At 36.9% G+C, this 25,041-nt stretch overlaps 1 long non-coding RNA gene across 2 annotated transcripts; it reads left to right on the top strand.

Moving 5' to 3' along the window:
• The first annotated feature begins 12,060 nt into the window (after positions 1–12,060).
• Positions 12,061–19,771, top strand: LOC111727685. 2 transcript variants are annotated; one of them, XR_002775172.1, is made up of 5 exons: positions 12,061–12,185; positions 13,124–13,316; positions 15,858–16,056; positions 17,659–17,760; positions 18,073–19,770. It is a non-coding gene; the product is annotated as an uncharacterized LOC111727685 (long non-coding RNA). The 2 variants fall into 2 exon arrangements; XR_002775171.1 differs by having other exon boundaries at positions 17,659–19,771.
• Positions 19,772–25,041: the final 5,270 nt, after the last annotated feature.

Below are 25,041 nucleotides of genomic sequence, written 5' to 3' on the forward strand. Positions count from 1 at the left end.
CACATCTCTTTGAGTCAATGCTTATTTTTCTTTACTCTTGCTCTGTTCATCACATTTTATAATATTTACCTATTTTCCAATTCACTGATTCTTTTTTTTTCTGCCAGCAAAACTTCATTCCTTAGGTTTGTTAGTTGACTTTTCATTTCCATTATTTTACTTTTCAATTCCAAAATTTCCACTAGTTTTCAAAAATGATTTCTGTTTTTATTGAAATACTTTATTTCATGAGACATTGCCATCGCATTTTCTACTTCTTTAAACATATTTATAAGATGTTCTTGATGTTTTTGCTAAGTTTGACATCTGGCCTTCTGAAACATAGCTTATGTTGCTTGACATTTTTTTCTGCTGTGTGTAAATCACATTTTCCTAATCTTTTTCCTCTCTCTGTCACTTGCTCTGTTTCCCTCTGTGAATGTGAGTCTCTATCAAAACCAAACATTTAAGATAAAATATTGGTGAAACACGGAATACTCACACATATTTTGATGCTATTGTTTGCATATTTATGTGTTTGGCTAGAATCTCTCAGTGAAGTCTATTTCCTCTGCCAGGTGCAGCCTCTGATGTCACTCCTGAGAGTGTGCAGCCTTGGTTACGTATAGAGTCACCCTGACTCTTCTGACTCCTTGGGATGCTAGTGGTTTCAGCTGTCTCTTTTCGACTTTCTTTCTCTTATCTCCCCATTAAGATTCAAGCCAGTTGCCTCTATTAGTATCAGATCCAGCCATTAGCTTCTACTAATTGCTAGCTTATTCTTCCATTGTTTTTGACAACTCTGTGGAACATAACTTTTTCTGCATTCTGATTTAATTGCATTCCAGCTTTCTTGCAGAGGAAGTCTTCCTGGCTTTTTATTAACACTGGAAGGGTTCCTCTTAGCTGTTCTTAGATTTACCCTAGTTTTCCATGATAGACTTAGTTTGTTTGCTGTTTCATCTGTTGCCATCATGGAGCAACCCTCCTTCTCCTAATGTTTCACTACCAAATCTTATTTTTTTTTTTCAGCAGTGCCCTTAGGCTCTAATGTTCTCACAATCTGTTCCAATTAAAATCAATCCCTTAGGGAAAACTAAAGACTTTTTTGTTCTTGCAACTTGCATCTTTCTCTGGACAGAAACTTTGTCAGTTCCCTTTAGCTGTGGATAGTGACAGCAGCTCACTTCTCTGTCACTCCTGTTGCGTGAGTAGGATACTAGTGGAAATGAAAGCCCTTTTTCTGTTAGGCTTGCCTGTTTTAGTGTCCAACCACAGCCTTGAGAATGAGTTAGGGTGACAGCACATAGGAACCAGTACTCTTTGACTGCTATACATGAAATTGGGTCATGGGCTAAATACCACAGATTCTTACTGTTTGTTCTTAGATTTTGTAACTTTTTCAAAATAAAGTTTTCCTTATATGCTGTATGTCTTTAGGATAATTTCTAAGATGCAAAATAGGTGATTTTGTATTTAAAAAAATAATTTTCACCTGTTTATGGTTGTTTTGCTGGAGACAGTGTCCCCAAACAAACTCAATCAACAATCTAGAAGTCAAAGTCTCTAAATACGATGTTTTAAACTGTAGCAGTGATGTTTCCTGCTTGAAGTTAAACTATTGTCCACCTATTACAGAGGACGTGAAGGAAGAAGAAACATACTTTAGAATTTTCAAAATTGATGTCAAAATGAACTACTGCTCAACTCTAAAACTATTTACTTCTTGGTTAATTATAATGAGTTAATTAAATATTCTTTGTTTAAGCCACTTTTAACTGGGTATTCTATAATATTTCTTGCTGTCAAAAGTAGTCTAACTGATAAAGATGCTTTGATGGTTCAAAGATGGTGAAAACCAAGCCCAAGAGTACCTTAATCAGAATGCAGTGTGGGAAACTAGGCTTGGGAGAATCAAGAAAGATGCCGTAAAACTATGAGGCAGTTACTAATGACAAGGATCATATCAAAGCAGCTCAACTATTATCCATAATTTAAGGGTGCTTCTTCTTTGTTGATTCTATTCATAATTTTGTAGGAATTTTAATTTCTTCCAAAGGCTATAATATGCTTTGACTTATAAACCTGGTTTAAGCTGATTCCACTTGCCTTTCTTCAAATATCTTTTAAGTAAGGGTAATTCCAGATCCCAATTTTTCACTTTTATTGCTGATATCATAGCCATCAAATTATAATTAGCCCCTTTACATAGCTAGATTCTCTATAATAAAGTAATATGATGACAATAAAGTGAGCAACTTATTTCTTATATGGAGCAAGGAAAAAATTAAAATTGATTTTAAATTTATACAAAAGCATTGTGATTTGTAACATACATATAAAGTATTTTTCTACTTGATTAGATGGAAACAAATGTGAAAAATCTTATTATACTGAATACTTTTTTCAGCTACCAAGGGATTATATTTCTGAATGCTTTTTTAAACATCTTTTCCAATTGAAAGAAGGATAAAAGTTGTCTATTATTTAATTTATGATGATCTACAGCATCTGTGTCTGTTTCAATTCTTGTTTAATTTTTGCAAATGAGCTCAGAGGTTGCCCTAGTAGTGCATTTTTATAAAGGTTAAAAATAAACATAAAATAAATAAGTACTAAATGTTTTTATTGTTTTCCACCTCTCTTTAATTTATTTATCAGAACCATGCCCTATGGCCTTCCACAAAGCCTTTTGAAAAGCATTAATTGCATAAGCACAATGAAGAAAACACATTGGGAAAATATTTTGTGGTTCTTTAAATGACTGTATACAATTATAAAATGTATTTATTCATATCAATGTTAAAATATCACAATGCCATTCTTACTGATATTTAAATGAAATTGATTCAGTGAAAATGAAAATTAGAAATATCATTCATAAAAAATGATAAGCCCAAACAAAAAAGAATTCACATGAACTTGAAAATAGTAAGTATATTTTATTAAATCTAATTCTTTAAAATCCTGACAATAACTTCAAAAAGTAATGTGCTAACGTTTTTGACTGCTTAATATATGCTTGTTAACTATTTTTCTTAATTGCTATACAATTGTCATGTCTAAGAATTTATATATTTACACTTAAAGCTTTATTACTATGAATATTTAAGAAGATATCCTTTACTGTTAAATGGGGGAAAAGTATTTTTTACAAAACTGACCATCCAGAATTCAAAATAAATGTTAAAATTCCACATATTTCACTTGAGTTGCTTTTAGCTAAATCTGCTTTATCTCATTTGGGTGACAATTAAAATAGTTGTCAGTCAAAATATAAAAGCTTCATTACTACTTTTTTTAGAAAAAGAAGGAAGTTTTTAAAAAGGAGTAAGATGGATGAGTAGAGATGCATCAAGCTCACCACCACCCCCAAACAACCAAAACAAATGTAAAAAACTAAAATTTGACTATAGTTTCTGAAGGGCAGAGCTCTTCAGAGCAATAGGGGATTAGTAGAATCTCTATGGAGCACAGAAACACAGGAGAACACATTGCCTCTGTCACATTATCTCTCTCACTAGGATTTACTTGGAGCCAGGAGGAAAAAGTAAACAAGAAGCCACCAGCCCTGACCCACATCATCACTGTAGATGTCTTGAGTTCTTGCTACAGGAGATTCTTCAGTCCTTGAAGGCCTTGAGTCCAATTTAGGGAATTCTAAAAACAGACAGAGGAAAAATAACAAGTTACATACAAAGGAATCTCCATTAGACTACCAGCAGATTTTTCAGCAGAAACATTGTAGGCCAGGAGAAAATCACATGATAAAAAAAACAAAAAAACAAAAAAACTCCACTGTCAATAAAGAATACTATAATGAGAAAAGCTATGGTTCAAAAAAGAGAGGAAAAAAAATCCTTCTCAAACAAGGAAAGACAAGGGAATTCACCAACACTCCTTTACTGACCATTGATTTACAATAAATAATTATGAGAGTTCTACAACCGAAAATAAAAGTCCAATAATTAGTGTCATGAAAATATATAAAAATGTTAAACTCACTAGAAGAGGTAAAATCATAATCAGAATTATAATATTGCAGTAATATAATGGTACTAATTATATTTTTCAAATTTCCAATATGAATATTAAAAGTCAAAGTCAAAAATAGCAGTACATAAGTTGTTGAAGACCACATAATATATAAAGATGTAAAGCAAGACAAAAAGTATTGTGGGCAAGAGAGTAAACGTCTAAAATATTTTTATAGTTTAAGTATTTTACAGTTAAGTTTTTACCAGCTTAAAATATTCCATTATAACTATAAGATTCTTTTTTTTTCCCACAAGATTCTTCACATTAGACTTATGGTAACTAAAAAGAAAGAAATTGTAGCAGATATAAAGATGAGAAGAAGAAAGGAAGCAAGTATCAACACCAGAAAATAAATTGCAAGGTTAAAAAAAAATAAAGCATGAAGGAAGAAAAAAAGGGCTTGGCACCTGTGGCTCAAGTGGCTAAGGCACCAGCCACATACACCTAAGGTGGTGGGTTCAAATCCAGCCTGGTCCTGCCAAACAACAATGATGGCTTCAACCAAAAAAATAGCCAGGCGTTGTGGTGGGCACCTGTGGTCCCAGCTACTTGGGAGGCGGAGGCAGGAGACTCTCTTGAGCCCAGGAGTTGGAGGTTACTGTGAGCTGTGATGCCACAGGACTCTACCCAGGGGGACAGCTTGAGGCTCTGTCTCAAAAAAAGAAAGAAAAAAAGATCTATAAAACATCCTGAAGACATTTAACAAAATGGAGGAGTGAGTGCTTAACTATCAACATAACCTTGAATATAAATAAATTAATTTCTTCAGTCTAAATTTGTAATTGGCTAAATGGATAAAAAAAAAAATACAATCCCACCATTTGCTGCTTACAAGAGACTCACTATACCCATAAACACAACAGAGACTGAAATTCAGGAATAGAAAAGATATTTCTTTCAAAAGAAAACAAAATTGAACAGAAGCAGCTCTACTTCTATCAAATAAAAATTAACTTCAAGTCAAAAGAACAGAAAAAATAATGCAGAAATAAATCCACATACTCATTTCTGTGATGAACTTATCTTCACCAAAGTTGCCAAAATATACAAAGGGGAAAAAGACCGACTCTTCAAAAACTGGTGGTGTGGCTCGGTGCCTGTGGCTCAAGTGGCTAAGGTGCCAGCCACATACACCTAAGGTGGCGGGTTCAAATCCAGCCCAGGCCCACCAAACAACAATGATGGCTACAACCAAAAAAATAGTCGAGTGTTGTGGCAGATGCCTGTGGTCCCAGCTACTTGGGAGGCAGAGGCAGGAGACTTGCTTGAGCCCAGGAGTTGGAGGTTGCTATGAGCTGTGATGCCACAGCTCTCTACCAAGGGCAACGGCTTGAGGCTTTATCTTAAAAAAAAAAAAAACTGGTGGTGAGCAAAAGGGATATACATATCCAGAAGAATGAAATTAGACCCTCTTCCTATATACAAAAATCAAATACAAATGCTTAAAGAATTAAATCTAAGACCTGAAACTACAAAATCACTAAAAGTTTTGGGAAACATTCTAGGACAGTGGTAGGGGAATGGTTATCTTGAGCAATTCTCTGAAAGTACAAGCAACCAAAGCAGAATTAAATGTGAGCAAATTAAACATCTTCAAGACAGCAAGGGTAACAATTCACATGGTAAAGACATAATCCACAGAATGGGAGAAAATATTTGCAAATTCTTCATCTGACAAGATATTAAAAAACTGAAACATATAAGAAACTTCAACAACTCAATAGGAAAAAAATCCAATAATCTGATTAAAAATAGGCAAATAATCTGAATAAACAGTTCTTGAAAGAAAACATAAAGATGGCTATAAAGTATATGAAAAAATGTTCAATTTGACTAGTCATCAGAAAAATGCAAATTAAATTACAAAGAGATATCAACCAAAAAGGCAAAACAAATGCTGGTGAGAATATGGACAAAGGGGAACCTTCACACACTGTTTTAGTTAAATTAGTATAACCAGTATTTAAAACAGTAAGGAAGATTTTCAAAAAACTAAATATAGAACTACCACATGACCTAGTAATCCTGCTAGTTGGCATACCGTATATCCAAAAAAATGGAAATCAGTATATTGAAAAGCCATTGGCACTCACGTGTTTACTGCAGCACTATTCACAAGTCACAACCTGTCATCAATCTAATTGTTAATCATGGATGAATATGACAAGAAATTGTACAGTGGAGTATTATGTGTGTATAGATATTAAAAATGAAATTCTGCTAATTGTAACATGGATGGAACTAAAAAACATTATGTCAAGTGAAATAATCCAAGCACACAAAGACAAATTGTATACATTCTCACTCATAATGAGAGAGTTAAATATTAAAACAATTGATCTCGGGCAGTGCCTGTGGCTCAAGAAGTAGGGTGCCAGCTCCATATACCAGAGATGGAAGGTTCAAACACAGCCCCAGCCAAAAACTGAAAAAAAAAAAAAAAATTGATTTCATCGAGACAAAGAATAAAATAATGGTTACCACCTACCAGGAAGGGGGGGGGGAAACAAGAAGACAAAGTGGAAAAAGATACAGTTAGATTTTTAAAAAGTTTAGTCGTTCTCCTAATTTTCTATGATAAAATTTATCTCTCTCCCTTTATTTAGTGTTATCTTCTCCTTCCAGTGAATACAGTTATTGGGCTTGAGTTTACTTTCCATCTCTTCTGTCTATGTTCTTATAGACATATTTTTAATAGCTGTTTTCCATTGAAAAATCTTAAAATAGATTTGTCTCTGTTAGTTTCTTTGGTTAAGTCTTTTTGTTCTTTACTCATTGCACAATTAAGTTTCCTTTCATGACATAAATTTACTTCTTTATTTTCTGCCTAAAAACAAAATCTTCAAGTTTATTTTATTTTATATATAATGCAAATTTCCCCCAAGTTATCAGCCACATTCCTCTTCAGTCTCCAATCACAAAATCCTGAATATCCTTACCATCATTCTGTAGAGTGGTTAGTGAATTACCATAGTTTTCTCCAATTCAATTATAGAAATCACTGGGTTATGTAAACATGTTCACTCAGCCTGTCCTGGCTCACTATGTATGTGGCCTGTTGTCTGGTTGCAGACCTCTGTCCTGCTTGTCCTCTGCAGTACGTCACCTACACCATCTTAATCCAGATTCTCAGGCTGCAGTTGCTCTACCCCATGTTTCTTTGGCCCAAGTGTAGGCATAACTTCTTCTCTCTATATTATACATAGTAAAAGCTAAACCTAGGTTATATAAACAGTTAACAAATCTACCTGCAATCTAATGCATTTTAAAAATTTAATGACATCACAGATAAATTTACAAATGATACTATTAGAAGTGTTATTCTCCTATTCCAAAAGTCCAAGCTCTTTACAATGCTCCACTAATAAGGGCCTCCATGTCTAGTTCCTAGCTTGCCACAGTCTGTTTGCTCTTAATTTAGGACCATCTCTACCAGCAGTTATCAACCTGTGGGTCATGACCCCTTTGTAACAATGGAAATACATCTTGCGTATCAGACATTTACATGATTTATAACAGTAGCAAAATTATAGTTATGAAGTAGCAATGAAAATAATTTTATGGTTGGGGGTCACAACAACATGAGGAACTGTATTAAAGAATCCAGGCATTAGGAGGCATTAGGAAGGTTGAGAACCAATGTCTAAGCTCATGTACTTGCTAAAAGAAGTAATTGTCTACTTGACAATGAAAATGATTTTCACCTCTTCTAGTTGAAATCTAGTTTACTTCTAAGTTCCCTAAAAATATCCCTCTTCACACGTTACCAGTGCCTTCTGCCTCCAGGGGAAACTGTGTCCATTATCCTGAGGTGTCACCTCACTTCCAACCATCAATACAACATTATATTCAATATATTCATGTATACCATGAATATTTTCCATTTTTATTTTTCAATTAAAAATAAGTGAAAATATAAAATAAAAGCATAGGAAACAATTTTTAATCCAAAAGCCAATTGTATTGATGTAATTATATTCTTTGCATTCTTTATGAGTTTAAATACATTTATAGTGATTAAGCTTTATGAATGTGAAAAAATAATCAATATAATAAAGGGAAGAAGGTTAATTCTTCCCCCATTCTGGCTGATTCTTTCTTGAATAACACCCTCACACATGGGACATCAAAAGTCAGTATGTTTTCATTTCTCTCATTGGCTTCTTCCACTTTTAGAGAGAAAGTGGGGATTACAAGCTGGGAATATGGCTCCTATGGAAAAATGACTAAAGATGTCATTCTCACAGTTAATCAGAGACAGTCATGAAGTGCACATTCTCAGTGAGAACTTTTGCCAGTTCTTGGGATGTAGCAGTGAACAGAATTTAAAAAGATAATCAGCTGCAGTCCAGCTCATATTCTGATGCTGAGTGGAAGACAGTGAACGTCTATAAATGTTTGAGCTTGTTAGAAGCTAATGAGTGGTATGGAGGGAAAGAGAGCAGAGCAGAGTACAGCAGGGTATAAGGAGTGCTCAAACTGATATAATTTAAATAGAATAGTCAGACTAGGCTTTATTTGGTGAAATTATTTTTGAGAAAGTATTTGGAAGAGTTGAGGAGAGACATAGTAGTGGATACCTAGGCACAGAGCTTTCCAAGAAGTAGGTATATGATTTGCAAGATAAAGATAAAGATCCTGAGGTATCTGGAAAACAGAAATTTAGTGTAACTGTAAATGAAGAAGAGGGAGGGAGATGCATTCAAAGACACAAGAGTCACAGGATGTGGGACATACAAACTACTTTAGGCCTTTTACTTTTATTTTCAGTGAAATAAAATGCCAAATTTTGAGAAGAGACATGATCTGACATAGAGTTTTCATGAATCACTTTCATTGTTCTGTTGAGACTGGACTGTAGAAGAGTAAGGGTGCAGGTTCCAAGAGGAGCTTGGAAACCCTTACAGTGATCTCACCAAGAAATGGCGAAGGCCAGAGCCAGGGGAGGGGCAGTAAATAAGTATTTCCAATGTTGGAACAACTCAGATGTGAATTAATCTGAGATAAAGAGCACTCCAGGATCACTCAAGGTTTTTTGGGTGAACCATTAGGAAGCATGATTGTCACTAACTGGGAGATTCATTTTGGACATGATAATTGTCACATCCCTATTAGATACCATGGTGTGATTCTCAGGCAACTGAAAACAGTTTGCAGCTTGGAAGAAGACACATGAGAGTATTTAATCTCACAAGACTGAACAAGACTATCAGGAGATGAGAGGGAAGAGAAAGCATATTTTATTTTTATTTATTTATTTATTGCAGTTTTGGCTAGGGCCAGACTTGAACCCGCTATTCCCGGTATATGGGGCTGGCGCCCTACTCCTTGAGCCACAGGCACTGCCCAAGAAAGGAGATTTTAAAACAGCACAAGGAAAGACTTCAGACATTTGAATATCGAAAGTTGGTGAAAAATAGGAGCCAGTGAATGAGATTGAGGAGTGACCAGGGGTACAGAAGTAAAGCCAGAAGAGAATTGATATCCTCAAGTCAAGGAAAGAAAGTATATCAAGTTGCAGAGAATGATCAACTGTGGCAGTGCTGCTGAGAGGTCAGCTATTGATAATTTGAGTAATGACAAGTAACCATTGATTTTAGCTGTGTGGAGAGTTTTCTTATCCTTGATGAGAGTTGTTTTGATGGAATAGTGGAAATATTTTAAGAGCAAATGAAAGATGAATTGGATGCCAAAACCATAAATACCATTTTCTAAGATTTTTACTGCAATACGAGGCAAAAGAACAATTGCACATATATATACTTCCTAAAAATGAAAATAATTTTTAGAGACTGTGTGGTCTATAAAAAACATTTTCTAAAATAAATAAATACATTTTTTCAGAAATGCAAGCCTGCCACTAATGGAACCAACATTTTTCTACTTTATTATAGAGAGCATTTTATCTCCTTGAAATAACAGCCCCAACCCCAAACTTTTTTTTCCATTCCCAAATAATATTAGTGCATCACATTTATATAAATAAGGTCTATTTAGTGGATTTGGGTGATTGGAGCATAAGAAGATTAATTTATTTTAAAGGCAAATTAAAACTTCTGTTTTTACAGGACTAACAACTTTTCAAAATTTTTAAAATATGAATTTTTAAACAGTCAATTCTCATAAAAAAAATTAGGATATTTGTCAATGTTTACATGGAAACTTTTCTCGGGTTCTGTGTTAGCTGCTGGTCACCCCGTATGCTTTTGTTATCCCCTGTGTCCTCTCTGTAAAACTATGACCATGTCAGGTCCCACCAGTTCAAGGCTTAGCTTGTTGAGGTGTTATGGGAAACATCTAACAAGGCAAAACCAGAGGTAGATGGAACCATGAGCTGAGCAGGAGGCCAAATCAATTAAGTAACTCTAGTCTGTAAAGTAATAGCATGAGAAGCTGATATCAAAACTAGTATGAACATTAGGAATCTAACATAAAGACTGCTGTAAGCACATTAATAGTCAGAGAGGGGGTGGAGAAGGTTAAGGTAGGAAATTGTCGCTGGCTATGTTATTACATCAGCAAGGACATTTTTATGGGCAGATTGAACTAGAATTAAATGTAGATCTTTCATTCAAAATCGAATTGCCTCTCACATTGTAAGATTTGTGGTAAACACAGGATACAGGTATGGAGAAGACAGACCTTATTATTCCATTAGCATACATTGGAAACCTACCATGGTTTAGAGATATACAGTGAATAAATTTTAGCCTCTGACTTTGATGAGCTTGTAATCCACAATATAAAACATACAAATACACAAATGAAAACACAAACAAAACACATATCAATCAACTACACTTTTAGGCACATAGGGAAAAGGCTGACACTGGTAAATATTTCATTTTGAGATTGGCAAGAGAAAAAATTGCCAACACAGCCAGATCAAATATGTTCTTTGATAGGGGCATTATACAGAAAAGAAAATGGTTAGCTAATCCTTGTCAAAGTGGATATACAAAAGGAAAGTCTAAAGATCTTTGGAACTCTTATTCTAGTTCTCTAAGCGATTAATCAGGTAGGGAACTTATTTCTTAACATAAGACTGCCCAAGGAATCACCGGCCATAAAAATAAAAAAGTAAAAGTAACTGCTTGCAGAGACAAGCAGACGTAGGGAAAACTGCTGAACCAATTATACAATTAGCTGAAGATAATTGCAAAAACAGACACGAATACACACATAAGCAAAACCCTGTAGGCAAAAAACAAAATAACTTCCCCTAGCAAAAACATTTCTGAATATAATTAATCATTCCAGTCTCTCTAAGGCTTTGGTCATTCTAAGTAACAATATAATCCTAGGCATGGGATTCTTCTAAACAATCATGGAATTTCTCAAATGTAAAACACTGGCTAGCTATAATGAGTCACGTGATTCCTCAAATATCCAGAAATTCTTCTGACATAAAACACTGACTAGAAGCCTATTATATTTTCTCTGGCTTTCCTGCTAGAGACCCATAATGCTAAACCACTTTCGTAGACTCTTACCCTGAGGAGTGATTACCTCCTGACCAAAACCATATGTACAAATTCATAACTTGGATTGTCTGAAATTTTACAGGACAAACATTCTTAAAATGGCCACAACTTTACGATAAACAAGAGCTCCAGAATTAACTGAGTGTTCAGAATATCAGAAAAACCTTATTGGTTAATCATAGTGTTGAAAAAGGTGGAGGAACACCAGCAATCTCAGGATAAGTTTCTTGTGACATTTCCCATTTAGTTACAACCCATGCTTTACCTGAATGGGTTCTCATGATGCTAGCACATTTTTTATAGGGTGTCCACAATTATTTTTCAAAAAATTATTTGTGCATGTGAAAGGTTGTATCCCACTGAAAGGGGAGAGACCTACAAATACCTTCTTCTAGATCCCTTGTTGTAAAGGACATTTTATAAGAAAAAGAGAGAGAGATAATTAGATTGGGGACAAAAAAAAAGAAAAAAAAGGTAAATTATCCTTGTCAGTCTAAAGTCTGCTGGATGGGTGAATCATTAATTTCCTATTAGGTCATAATGTCATTTAATCATTTAGCTCTATCAGAGAATCAAACATTTTTACCAGAAATGCTAATCTCTTCCAAGAAAGAAGTCTGCAAATTAGAATCCGTTAAAAAGTTCTAAGAGAAATGAAATTCAGGTAACTTTTCCTTCACAGTGGTAAGTACACAAATATTTTATTTTATTACCTATTTATTGAATCTATGTTCTCTGTCAGGAAATGGTGATGCAGGGGGAGCTTGGCAGAAAAATTGATGTGGGTGCAAGTTGGGGACAAGACTGTCACATAAAGTATCCAAGACGTTCCAACTTAAGCTAAATTCTAGTAGAACAAGCCATACAAATATTCAAGAAAGAACAATGCTGTCAGTGGAAAAGTATGGCAAAAGTCCTGTGAGGTGAATTTGAGAACCAGAGGCCAATCTGGCTGGAAGGCAGAGTCTCGGCTAGACGTACAAATTGCTCAGATCCCCATGACCTGGGGCTGCTGGCTTGGCCAGGGGGTTGAATTGTTCTAAAAGCAATAGTGCCATGGAAAGCAGCAGTTTTATGCAAGATGACTTGTTGACAATAATTTGACTTTATTTTTTAATTGATTGACCTATACTTCTTGCTGCTTCATTGACAAACATTTGGTGTCCCTGGTGCCTTCTCGCAGGCAAGTCTTCAAATGCTGACTTTTCTTTTAAAGGCTCTGCAGAGTTTGTCCACCACAGTTTTCAGATATCTGAGGAATCTACTTCCTGCTTAAAACTTCAGCCCTGCCCTCTGACCCCCCACCTCCAACTCTTTCTTATATTTCCTAAAGCTGGACAAGCATGGTGGGTGTTTAGCAGAGAACTTCACTTTGTGTTCCTGGGACATGTATATATATTTTTTCCACAGCAGAGAAGTCATTGCAACTCTCATTACTTTGACAAACTCCTGACTCATAAGACTTGGTATTGGGAGCTGGGTGGAAAAATTGATATTAGTAATGCCAGTGCTGCAGTGCTTCATAAACCCTTAGCCAGTAGACTGAATTGTTGGGTACTCTTTTCAAGATGGAGTCCCTATTTTTTGTGCGGTTGTTTGTTAATTTGTGGCCTCTTTCTAAGTCCATAGGGTTTCTGTTAAATATCTTGTTACTGTCGAAAAGTTCATTTTGTTGGATGCATGAAGAAGGTCTGTGAAGACGGTGGGGAAAGAAAGGCAGAACGGCCAAGGCAAAATCCAGGGGAGGTGGTGGCAACTTTGACCCGGCTGGCAATGGTCATTCCATCAAAATCATTCATGAGCAGTTACTTTATGGTGAGCCTTTTTTAAAAGCACTAACAATTTGAAAATGAACAGCAGAGATAGAAGTCTTGCTCTCTAGGGGTGGCATTCCAGCTGGGAGATTTGGACACTAGGTTTGGACCCTGTTTGGGATCTGAACAATGGTGTGTGGATGGTCTTGCCATTAACTGTAAAAGGTAATACATCAGTGAACACTAATCTTTATGGTAAATTAAGAGTCCCATTTGGAATGTATTAAATGTGAGATCTGTGAGACATCCAAATAAAAATATCAAAGAGATATTCAGAACAAAAATTCTGTATCTCAGAGGAGAATTTTCATCATGTGTATGGAAATGTGATCACACAGAGACAGAAAGAAGAGAAAGAGAACTTTACTGTAAAGGCATAATACAGGATCCTTAGGAAAGTCCACTAATAATATACCTTGATGGAGATGCATCTTTCCTTTTTCCCTAAAGTTTGTGATTGGTCTTTCTTCAAGTTTACCATTTCCTTCAGGGAAGCTCTTTCTTAACATACACCTTGGGAAAGCAGAATAAAAAGGATATTTCTGACTAAGAGTCTAGAAGCTAAGCTGGAAAAGAGAAAGCGATGGGGCCAGCCTGTGTCTGTGGAGCATTAAACATAGCTGCAACTGAAAGATCCAGGGGTGAGGCCAGCTTAGTAAGCACAGACACAAACTCAAGGTTAAATCTTGTTGGGCATGGTGAATAATAAAGTATTAGTTAATACTGAATACATTGACCTGTAGGGATACACAAAACAAAAAGCAGAGCTGGTAGAGGGTCAGTAAACAGTGGAGCTAAACAGATGTCCTGAGGCCAAGATAAAAAGATGTTCCATTCTGAGGAGCCATTATGCAGAACCTACGAGTGCGGAGAGGGCTGTGAGAAGGACAGGACCAGTTCAAACGTGCAGAAAGAACATGACCAAATGGTGGAAAGCAATGCAGTTTGCAGTTCCCTTATTTCACAGACATTTTCTTTGGTTGGGTTGTTTCTGGACACAGTCCCATCATGTTTGTATCTATAAATTGCATCAAATGGAAAACCAAAAGCTTAACGAGAAATAAAAATAATAATACAAAAAAGAAAGGAAGATGTGGGTGGCATCAGATGAAGAGCCCACACCCAGTGAGTCCAACAATGCACTAGTGCGGTGTTGGTGATGGAAGGAAGATTCCAAGGACTTTTAGATTACAGGGATGGCTTTGACAGGAAAAAAAAATCAAAACAGGTTGCTATTTGGGGAGTAAGGAAGGGGTTAAAACTAGTTGTTTTGAGACCAAAAAAGAAAAAGCTCCAAAATTTAACCAAAAATTTAAAAACCTTCTATTTAGAAATATCTCTTGAGGAGAGTAATATTTAAGCTGAACACTTATTTTTCACGGCTTCAGAAATGCATGGCTGGGTGCAGTTAAGCTGTGTCTAATCAGACACTGTCTTAAGGCTGCAAAGAGAGCAAATGGACCCTGATACAACCCACTGCTTGCTGAACGTCTGTTCTATTGTTTTGGATGAACGAATCGATTCAATTATTTTCATTCCTTCACCAAATACTTAAAGCATGTCTCTCCACCAGCGCAGTTGGGATGAGCGTTAGTCAGTTAAGCAAACCATTTGGTTGAAACAGAAGATCTTTTGATAAAAGACGATGCTGTCTTAAAGCACCTTTTAGTTCTTTTATGTGATCCTAATTCAAGAAGTTTTTGGTGTTTGGTTTTGATGGGGGGATGTGTTTGTTTAATGACTTGGTTTTGAGATTTTTCCCAAATTATTAAAATTAATTAAAATAAACCTCTTTTCATAGTTAGATGTCATGTGTTTATTTAACCCAATTGCAATATCAAGTACTTTCTGGAGAAAGCAACTTAATGGCTAAGCAGGATGCGGCGCAGCTCTGTGAAGGAGCCGCCTGCTACCTGCTGGCTGCACTGTACTATTGGCCCCGGTTAGCATGCTGTAAACTAGGGAGTGAGAGCAGTGGTTAATCCGACAGGTCGTATCAATGGAATTTGCTTTAGAGAGATTCCACTGTAGTTATGTATTCTAGAATATGTCCTAGTACATAGCAACAGTTGTAAATGGCTTAAGTGGAGCAATTAAATGACCTCTTTCTTCATTCCAAACACACATCGACACCAGCACTGGAGTCACTGTGAGGCCAGGAGGGGGAGGGAATACTGGGAGGAAATGAGAATATGAAAGGTAACTGAGGAGACTAAAAAGTCCATTAAAATGCAAAAGATGCTTGCAGAAGGTACACAATAACAAAATTCATTCAAGAAGTGTTGGAAGAGAGGGAACAGCCAGCTTCTTGCTCTTTCTTCTAGAATCTCTAACTTTGATCCACCATTAAATCCTGTATCTCTTCTTAGTACTGCCCTTATGGTTCTTAGCACTAGAACACTGACCAATAAATGAAATATTCTTATGTATATTTGCCTGGGGCCTAGATTCTGAGAATTATAGCTGCACTCACAAGTGGAATATTCTCATCAGCACAATTTTTCTTTCAAGAAGGACTCATTCTCTACTTTCTACCTACCAGACAATGTGATAAGTACAAAGGAAGGATGGAAAGAAGAAAAACAGAAGAGCAAATGGAATCCCAAAGAGAGACGGCTGCTTTTTCCACCTGCCCCTACAACTGTCTCAAGTGGCACCTCAGACATTTGTTTCCCAGTGAACCTACACTGACTGTTTCCCAATGAAATCCTACACTGACAAATTGCTTTCATCGTTGAATAGTATGGATTTAGAATTTGCTAAATGATTATGAAAATGTTTCCAAATGAACATTTTTTAAAGCCACATTTTAAAGTATGGTTAAAAAAATTGTTTTGGCAAATCATGGGTGGGAGAAGTTAATATTAGCATTCAAAATAAACATGGGCCTGATCACTCTTTCTTAAATTTTCTGCTTTTGCTCTAATACAGTTTAAATTCTCAAGGTAGTTTTTAGCTTCATTTGTATTATATGTGTGTGGATATTCATTCACAAATGTACTTTTGCCCTCATTGCTCCAACATACCTTACAGAATGCATCTTATTCAAAATAAGGTTAAATCTTTAAGGGAATGGAGGTAGAGGAGGTATAAACACTGAGGGGAAAAGCCAGCACACAGAACAGAGATTATGGGTCTTTTTAGAGTAGTTAATAGTAATAGTTGAAGTGAACTTGACCATTAAGCAACCTGATACCAAAATTAAGGAAGAAACATGATTGGCTTCAAAATTGATAGTCTGTTTAATACATCACAAAAAATGTATAAGGAATTTTGGCAAAGCCCACACTCCCTTTGCCAAAAAGAAAAGTGAGAGACATTTTAAAAAACATTTCTCAAAGTCAAGTATATCAGGAAGGACGCTAAGGTTCCAAAATTAAAGGTTAATAATCAGATCCACCTCTCATATAAAGAGAAAGAAATGGAGGGAGACTACTGAGCACATTCAGAGATTAGTGATATTATCCACGTTTTTTTAAAGTGATGAAACAAAGGTTGCAACTTTTCTGAATTAATGTGTCCATTAAGTGAGAGTAGCATAAACGGTCTGACTTCAAAAGCCATGTTTTTCTCAATATAACATGTTTCCTCTTCATAGAAGGAGATAATTAAAAAAGGCACAGACACCAACTTTTCAAAGTTCTCTTATCTAATGAATTATTTATTACTCTTCTTTTTCTAATATCATGAAGCGCTCTTTCCTCTCTTTCACTAAGATGTTCCTTTTGCTTAAGAAATTGGTTTTGTAATTAAAAATTAAAATAAGCATAAAGACATGAAAAATCTTTGTATTAAAGGCTATTTTCTCAATTGAAATTTAGTGCCCTTTTGGATGTTGTTTCATGTTTTAATGCTCTGAATTTTAAACCAAAGTTCAGTCTTTGGTGGTTGGGATTTATAAACTGCCAAATACTTCTAAGGGAAAAAATGCATTTCAAAAGCCTAGGGGGAAAAGGGACTCACTTTGCTTTCTTGACATCAAACAGGCCTTGTAAAACAACACATTGATCAGTTAAATACAAATGAACTAGAATCATATGGATATAATTCTCTTAAATTAAATTTCCTTTAAAATAGGGATGGAATTAAACATTAAAAAGGAGAGGTTCACAAAGTCAAGCTTTTTTCGTTTGACATATGTCTGCACAGCCTTAAACCCTAAAAGAATAAATCGCAGCACTATTAAATATGTGACATACTGTGCTATTTAATACATAACTGATATCTTATTGTTCATTATATTGACCGTGGGGGAATTTTATTTAGAAAAATATCTCAGAGTAGTTATGATTTCCCTCTTTATTTTATTAGACAATTTAATTTCTGGTTTTCTTATGTTTCAGGAATTGAGAGGAAATAGTGGTGAGCCCAAGGCAAGAGGGTAAGGATAAGTCTCTCAGGTTGTTGTTCCCAAAAAGTCAATGAAAGCAAAAACCTATGGCTTGGTGAGTATCCCCAAAGCGTGGAGGGAAACTATTTGGAGATACATACGGAGAAGGAGGATGGTGGCTGTCACCAGGAAGGCAGCGAGGAGTCACAACAGAACTCAGAACTCAGTCCACAGCCGCAGAGCTGAGGGGGGTTCTGTAGAGTGAGGTTCACCAGCCACATGCCCAGTCAGGACAAGCAAGAACAGGCGGCTTCACGGTCATGCACTGAACTATCCCTCTGTGGGTCACAATGTTGGGGGGTGGGGAGGATAGGTGGATACAGGACTTCTCGCTGGGCCTGGGGACTTCCCCTCGGACTTTCCCCAGGGTCAAGAACCAATTAGACAGAGGATTGAAGAAGCAACCAATAATGAGGAGGACTGAAAATAAACAGACCTCATTGGCCAGTGGAGACTGGGGCAGGGCAAATGTCAGGGTATATTCCTGCACCTTCACCTTTCATCCTCACCCTTCTCCTGGGTCCCCGTGGGTGGCTCTATAGAAGCTCTCTGGCTCTTACTGAAGCAAATTGGCTCTGCAGCCCACTCTTTGAGTCCAACCTTTTCCTTTGAGCTGTAACACTTTCCACATTACAGCAATTCTTGAGCATAGACTGCGGAAAAACCTGTCCATGACTCAACCAAGAAACGCAAGAAACGCCTTTGGAGAGGCCGGGTGGGGGCAGATGCTTGTTGGGGGAGCAGAGGAGGTTCTCCCTCACCACTCTGTCTAAGTGCGGCCTGGTGTGGAGGCAGCAACTGAAGATGAAGAATGGATTTACTGTGACACAATGGTTATAGGATTTGAGAACTAATGGAGCCCACTAGTTAGCGTGGTAAAAAGTTTCAACCCAGCAGAGTTACTGAAAAGAACATGTCTCCCTGCTAACACTTCAGCAGCATGATTCCAGTACACTGTATAATACTTTAAGAAAGGAAATTGCTTTGTCTCATATCCTTCATATTTAGGGTGACATTTTCATTAATTTCACAAATGTTTACTGATCACTCACTGTATACTGGGCACTGTACTTTGTAGAATAACATGTATTCAGATACGTACTCCTCAACTTAGGTCTGAAAAACACATTTGTTTTGTTTATTTAATGTCTGTTTTGATGGTTTTACCATGGCTGAAGGCTAAGCATAAAAGATGAAAAATAGTCTGCAAAGTACACAAATTCAAAACTAAGTGATTGTCATGTCAACATGTTTCAAAGAGAGGTCTAAAGTGTTAAGAGGTCTAAGCTGTTCCCACAATTCCTCTAACAAAGAAAGAGTGTTTGGTATAATATCCAGATAAAAACCTTGGATACAAAGTGAGAGGATGGTAAACTAGGGTTTGGCAGCAATAATTATAGTGGAGTTGAGAGTCTAGATAGCAGAGAGGGTTGAAAACATAAGAACAGGTCCAAATTAAGAAGGATGTAAGATCTAAAGATGAATTAGATGGGGGCATGAGAAAAAAAGGAATGGCTTATGATAATTTTTTGATTTGACTACCTAGAAACTGAAGTCATGAAGCAGAATGGAATATTTATAGGGGAAAATTTCTAATTCCTTTCTGATATATTCAACCTGAACTACCCATGAGATATTAGCTAATACTTCCCAGATATTTTCAATGGCAACAGAATATCTAAGTTTATCTGTGCTTTCCTCATTCTAAGAAGATCTGTTCCACATACTTCATGGAAAAAAGCAAAAATTTAATTTCTCAAAGTTAATGTAGTAAAAATCCTTTTCCTAAGGTAATGATCTTTATATCTTCTCCAATCCCTATCAACGCCCATTAGTCTAAGTTGAAAGAAACATGGTACTTCAACTCTGAAAAGCTAATCATCCCTCATATACATCTGATCTCAATTTCTTCCAAATTGTTAAAAATCTTCCTCTGTCAGTTCTTCCCTTCTTTCTCTCATATGTATTCAACTGCTATTGATTCCTTTCTCACTATATTATATATGTAAAAATGTTAGCCTTGGTATATAATACCCACTCCACATATACATACATATACACACATATGTGTTAATAATATACACACACGTGCAGGCATGCACACACAAAATAATAAATATTCTGAAATAATGAATTCCTATTCTGAAATAATGAATAGGAGTGAAAAGTGGATGGAAAGAAAGTGATAAGAATAAGCAAAGGTTTAAAGGTTGAATAACACAAAACATACCTAAGTGAGAAAAGCTGACTTAGACACTAGCAAAGAAAGAATGATGAAAGATTTACATAGAATGGGATTCATATTATGAGAATCTTTGGATACAAAGCTATAGCGTTGAATCATTTTTATTTTATATGCTGTGAAAAGTTACTATTGAAAAGAATTCTTGTTTATGCTTGTAGCTCAAGTTAAGGTGATGCCATTCTATTAATTTTAGTTGTAAGATTCATTTACACTTAGCTCTAGTTGATTCATCCATTCATTCAGTCAATCAGTGCTTATTGAACATATAGCTTTTGTTATAATCTTTCCTAAGAGAGGGAAGCATACATAAAAATAAATTTACACTTAAATATTAATATTTTCCCAAAGAATTATTTCTTTAATAAGCTTACTATGAGTTTGTCCTATACATGTTTTAAATTATTTTTATCAGTGTTAATTTCAGTTTCTAGTTATAATTTATCATTTACTTATTTTAAAATCTGTGTAATTTGTTCACTTGGGTGCATATCACAAAGATAATAGACACAGGATGAAATAAAGATTCATGGATTAGAACATTACATGCCTAACTTCTCTCTTTCCTTTCTTGTCACTTTTCACATTCCCTAACATCCTCTCATATCATCAAATATTTGTGATGAAAGCTTTGAGCCACATTTGGACTCAAAAAGCAAATGATATTTGCATGTGGGAGAGGAGACATGATGACCGACCAGATCCTCTTAGAAAGAAGAAAAGTTTTAGAGGAAAAAGAAAAAACAAGCAAACAAAATACCTTTAGTATAATTCCAAGGAAAAGTGACAGAAGCAACAAAGAGATTCCACAGGAAGGAATTGCAAAGCAGAAAAAGAAGGAGAAATGATAGAGGTCACTCCCCGCCCCCCAGAGGCTTGGAGGCCAGGGAAAAGGGCAAGTGAAGGTTTTATTTTTCCTACCTCACATGTCTGGACATTCTACCCTCACAAACTGAAAAGCTACTGTCACCATTGAACAGGGAGTATCTTGAGGACAAAAGACCAGTCTGCCAGTCCTGCTGGGGCACTTCCCATCCCCACAGACCTGAGGAGCAGAGACAACAAGCACCATTTCCTTCTCCACCTGCAGGCACTATGACTTCCCAGGAGACTTATGCCCCTCAGTTTTCATATTGCTCTTTTCCACATAAATGTTTCCTAATTCCAGTCTAGACAGCAGGAACCACAAGGGGCCAGTGAGTCCTGGGCGATCTGCATGACTGCAGAGCCTGGATAGTCTGGGCAGGGGCTGCTTTCTGGAAAAAGAGACAGAGATGACCAGGAGCACTCAGTTCAGAGTCTTTTCTACTCCTTCCCCTCACCCCTTTGCCAAGAGAGACAATTGAATTGGAGTCTTGAGGGTCTGCTGTTTCCCCTCCACTGGTGAATCCACCACACCAAGGTTTCCACAGAGAGAGGGAAGGGCTCAAACCTTTCCTCTGAATGACCAGCAGCAGATGAAGGGATGTGTGGACTGTGAGCTCTCTGCTCACTAGGCCTCCCCAGGGCTGCTTGCCCAGCTGCTCCAAGAGAACAGGGCACATCCTGAAAAGGAGAGACCTTACACTTGCTTGAGCACCCCACAGCCATCTCTGACCTATGAGATGGACCTTGTCCCTGACACAGTCAGAGAATGATCTTCAGGGACCAGGAGAAAGGCTCATCCTGTACCCACAGGACTTGATTATGTTGCTCAAGAGAATGGAATGGTGGGAAGGTTTGTGAACTAATTTTGAGAGATAAGGAAGCCCATGTCAGAAAATTGAAAAGATAGTGCAAGGTAGGCCCCAGCCATGGTGTACCCACAAGCACCTCTCCCCCAGTATGAAGGCCAGGTTGTCAGCCCAGGGCATGAGCCTGGGCAGGAAAGCTCCCAGCCTGCAGGACTATCATTGGGGAACTCAGCTAGTTCAAGCTCCTACCTACTGGCAGACACCAGGGGGAAACCACAGAGCAGGGAGGCCAGAGAAGAGCGAAGCCTGCTCCTGACAGCCAGATTGTGAACTTCAGCAGTCCGCTCCCAACAGACTTTCTGGCTAAGTGGGACCACCCCTCCTTGGTGGGTATTCCCCGGAGCCTGAGAGGAGCCATCCAGAAAGCAAGCCCACCACACCCAGCCCTGCCCCACCTAATTCCCTCACATGCCCCTATGGTGGGAAAGAATAAGGACTCACCTTGTAGTTCCAGGGCCCCATCCATGACCTGGGGCATTCCAGTGCTTGTCTTAAGGGACAATAACTGGCTACATGTCCCAAAAGCAATACTGTAGATTGTTCATTCTGGCAGAACCACCTATTGAGATTAATGCCAATTTGTGCAGTTCCTTACATGTTCTGACTCAATCATACAAGGTATAGTTGCGTCTTATCCACAAACACGACCTACTCTCTCAGAGATTAAACTGGATGTGCCAATACAATTCACACTTCTAGGAAGACCGCAGGACTGGGGTAAGAAAAAAGATTTCAAAGAACTCCATTCTTCCTCATCAAAGAGAGAAAGGGAATATTCCCCCACACATAGCTTGCCACCTCTACAGACTACAAACACAGACACTGAGCAAACGACCACACTGGATATCAATTAATACAGCCAAGGTCTCCATACAGAGCTGAGATCACCCTCAAAGCACCCACAGGGAAAGCCATATGTTCTTACTCAACATATGCTGAAGACACAACCTCACATGTGTAGGGGGAGCCCCACCCAAACAATAGCTGCAAGAAAGAAAAACAACCCTAGGAATATACTTAACGAAGAAGGTGAAACATCTTTACCAAGAGAAGTACAAAACACTGAGGAAGGCAGTGCCTGTGGCTCAGTGAGTAGGGTGCCGGCCCCATATACCAAGGGTGGCAGGTTTGAACCCAGCCCTGGCCAAACTACAACAACAAGAAGAAAAATAATAATAATAAAGTTGTTCAACAAAAACAACAAAACACTGAGGAAAGAAATTGCCATGACACAAGCAAATAGAAAAACATATCATGCTTATGAATTGACAGAATCAACATTGTTAAAATGTCCATACTACCCAAAGTGATTTACAGAGTCAATGCAACCCCTATCAAAATACCAATGTCATATTTCACAGATCTGGTTCTAAAAAATTGGAACCAGAAAAGAGCCTGAATAGCCAAAGAAATGTTAAGCAGAAAAAACAAAGATGGAGGCATTACATTATCACATTTTAAAGCAAACTCTAAGGATATAATAAACAAAACAACATGGTAGTGACATAGAAAAAAGAGAAATAAACCAAAGGAACAGCCAGAGAACCCAGATATCAAACCAGCCAACCAATCTTTGACAAAAGAAACAACATTATACACTGGAGAAAAGAATCTCTATTTAAGAAATGGTGCTGGGAAAATCAGCCATATGTAGAAGAATAAAACAAGATCCATATCTCTCACCACTCACAAAAATTAACTCAAGATAGATACAAGACTTAAATATACAAACATAAAACCGTAAGAATTCTAGAAGAAAAAGATGGAATAACTTCCAGATAGCAAAGGTAGGCAAAGAATTTACAAAGATGACCTCAATGGCAATCACAGCAACAACAACATAAATAAAGGAAGCTTGATTGAATTAAAAAGCTTCTGCATAGTCAAGGAAATAATCAACAGAGCATACAGGCAACCTACAGAATGGAAGGAAATATTTGCAAGCTATACGTACGTGTACATCTGATAAAGTGCTAATTAGTAGAATTTACAAAGAACTCAAGCAAATCAGCAAGAAATAAAACAGCCCTATGATAAAGTGAGCAAAAGACCTGAACAGAGTATTTTCAAAAAAGACAGACAGACAGGCAATAAACATACGAAAAACTGCTCGATGTCCTTAATCACCAAGGAAATGCAAATTAAAACCTCAATGAGGTATTACTATACCCAAGTTAGAAAGGCTTTTATTAACAACTCCAAAAACAAATGAGATGCTGGAGTGAATGCAGAGAGAAAGGAACATTAACCCTTATCCACTGCAAATTAGTACCACTTCTGTGGAAAATGATACAGATACCTCAAAAAACTAAAAGGAGACCTACTGACAGTTTAATGCAGCCAAAGCATGCTAGATATCTACCCAAAGGAAAATAAATCATTTTATCAAAAAGATGCCTGCACTCAAATGTTTATTGCAGCAAAATTCACAATTGCAAAGAGTGGGAATCAGCCTAATTCCCCATCAGTTCATGAGTGGATTAACAAAATGTATATGAAAAAAAAAACCTAAAAAAAAAGTATATATATATGTATGGAGTACTACTCAGCCATGAAGAGGCATGGATTAAGGCCTTTTACTACAATTTGGATAGAACTGGAGACCATTATCCTTAGTGAAATCTAAGGCATGGAAAAGAAAGAAAACACATGTGCTCACAATGAGCACACATACACAGAGGGAAATAAAGCTCAGTGGAAATCAAGCAAGGGCTGGGGTAGAGAAAAGGATGGGCAAAAACCTACATCACAGGTCAAATGAACACTCTTTGGGGGTTGGTACACCTAACTCCAGCATTATAAAAGTGAGCCATCTAACCAGAAACATTTGTTCCCCAGTAATATTTTGAAATAATAAAAAAAAGAATTATAATGTGCACCGTTGAATGAAAAGGAAGCAAACCACTGGACCAAACCTTTAGATGATATTTAAAATTTTTTTAATAATTTAAGAAAATTATTTTGATCAGTTTGAGGATAGAAGCAAGAGAAAGAACACCATATTTATGGATCTTGGCATGCAAAGGGCAGTTTATTGGATGGAATGAGAACCAGTATAGCCTGGTGATGATCACACAATATAAACATAAACTAGACAGGCAAACAAAGGCATTGATGATGTCCTATGAGGATAAAGCATTTGACTTTTTTTCTTGGGCCCTGAGCAGGAAGTTAGTAAAGCATTAGTTTTCCTCAGAGGGAGTTAAGCTCTTAACACATAAGCCTCCATACCCACTCCGCATGGTGGGAACATCCTATCCGTCCCTACCGTTTGGCTTTATGCCCATTATAACCCTCAAACCTCCAAGCATGTCTAATGAAATTCCACATATCTATTCCTAGTTCTTAGAGAAAAGAACAT

This window comes from Otolemur garnettii, unplaced genomic scaffold (assembly GCF_000181295.1).
Source record: "Otolemur garnettii isolate 467f Iridium unplaced genomic scaffold, OtoGar3 scaffold00118, whole genome shotgun sequence".
In the NCBI taxonomy this organism is placed as follows: Eukaryota; Metazoa; Chordata; class Mammalia; order Primates; family Galagidae; genus Otolemur; species Otolemur garnettii.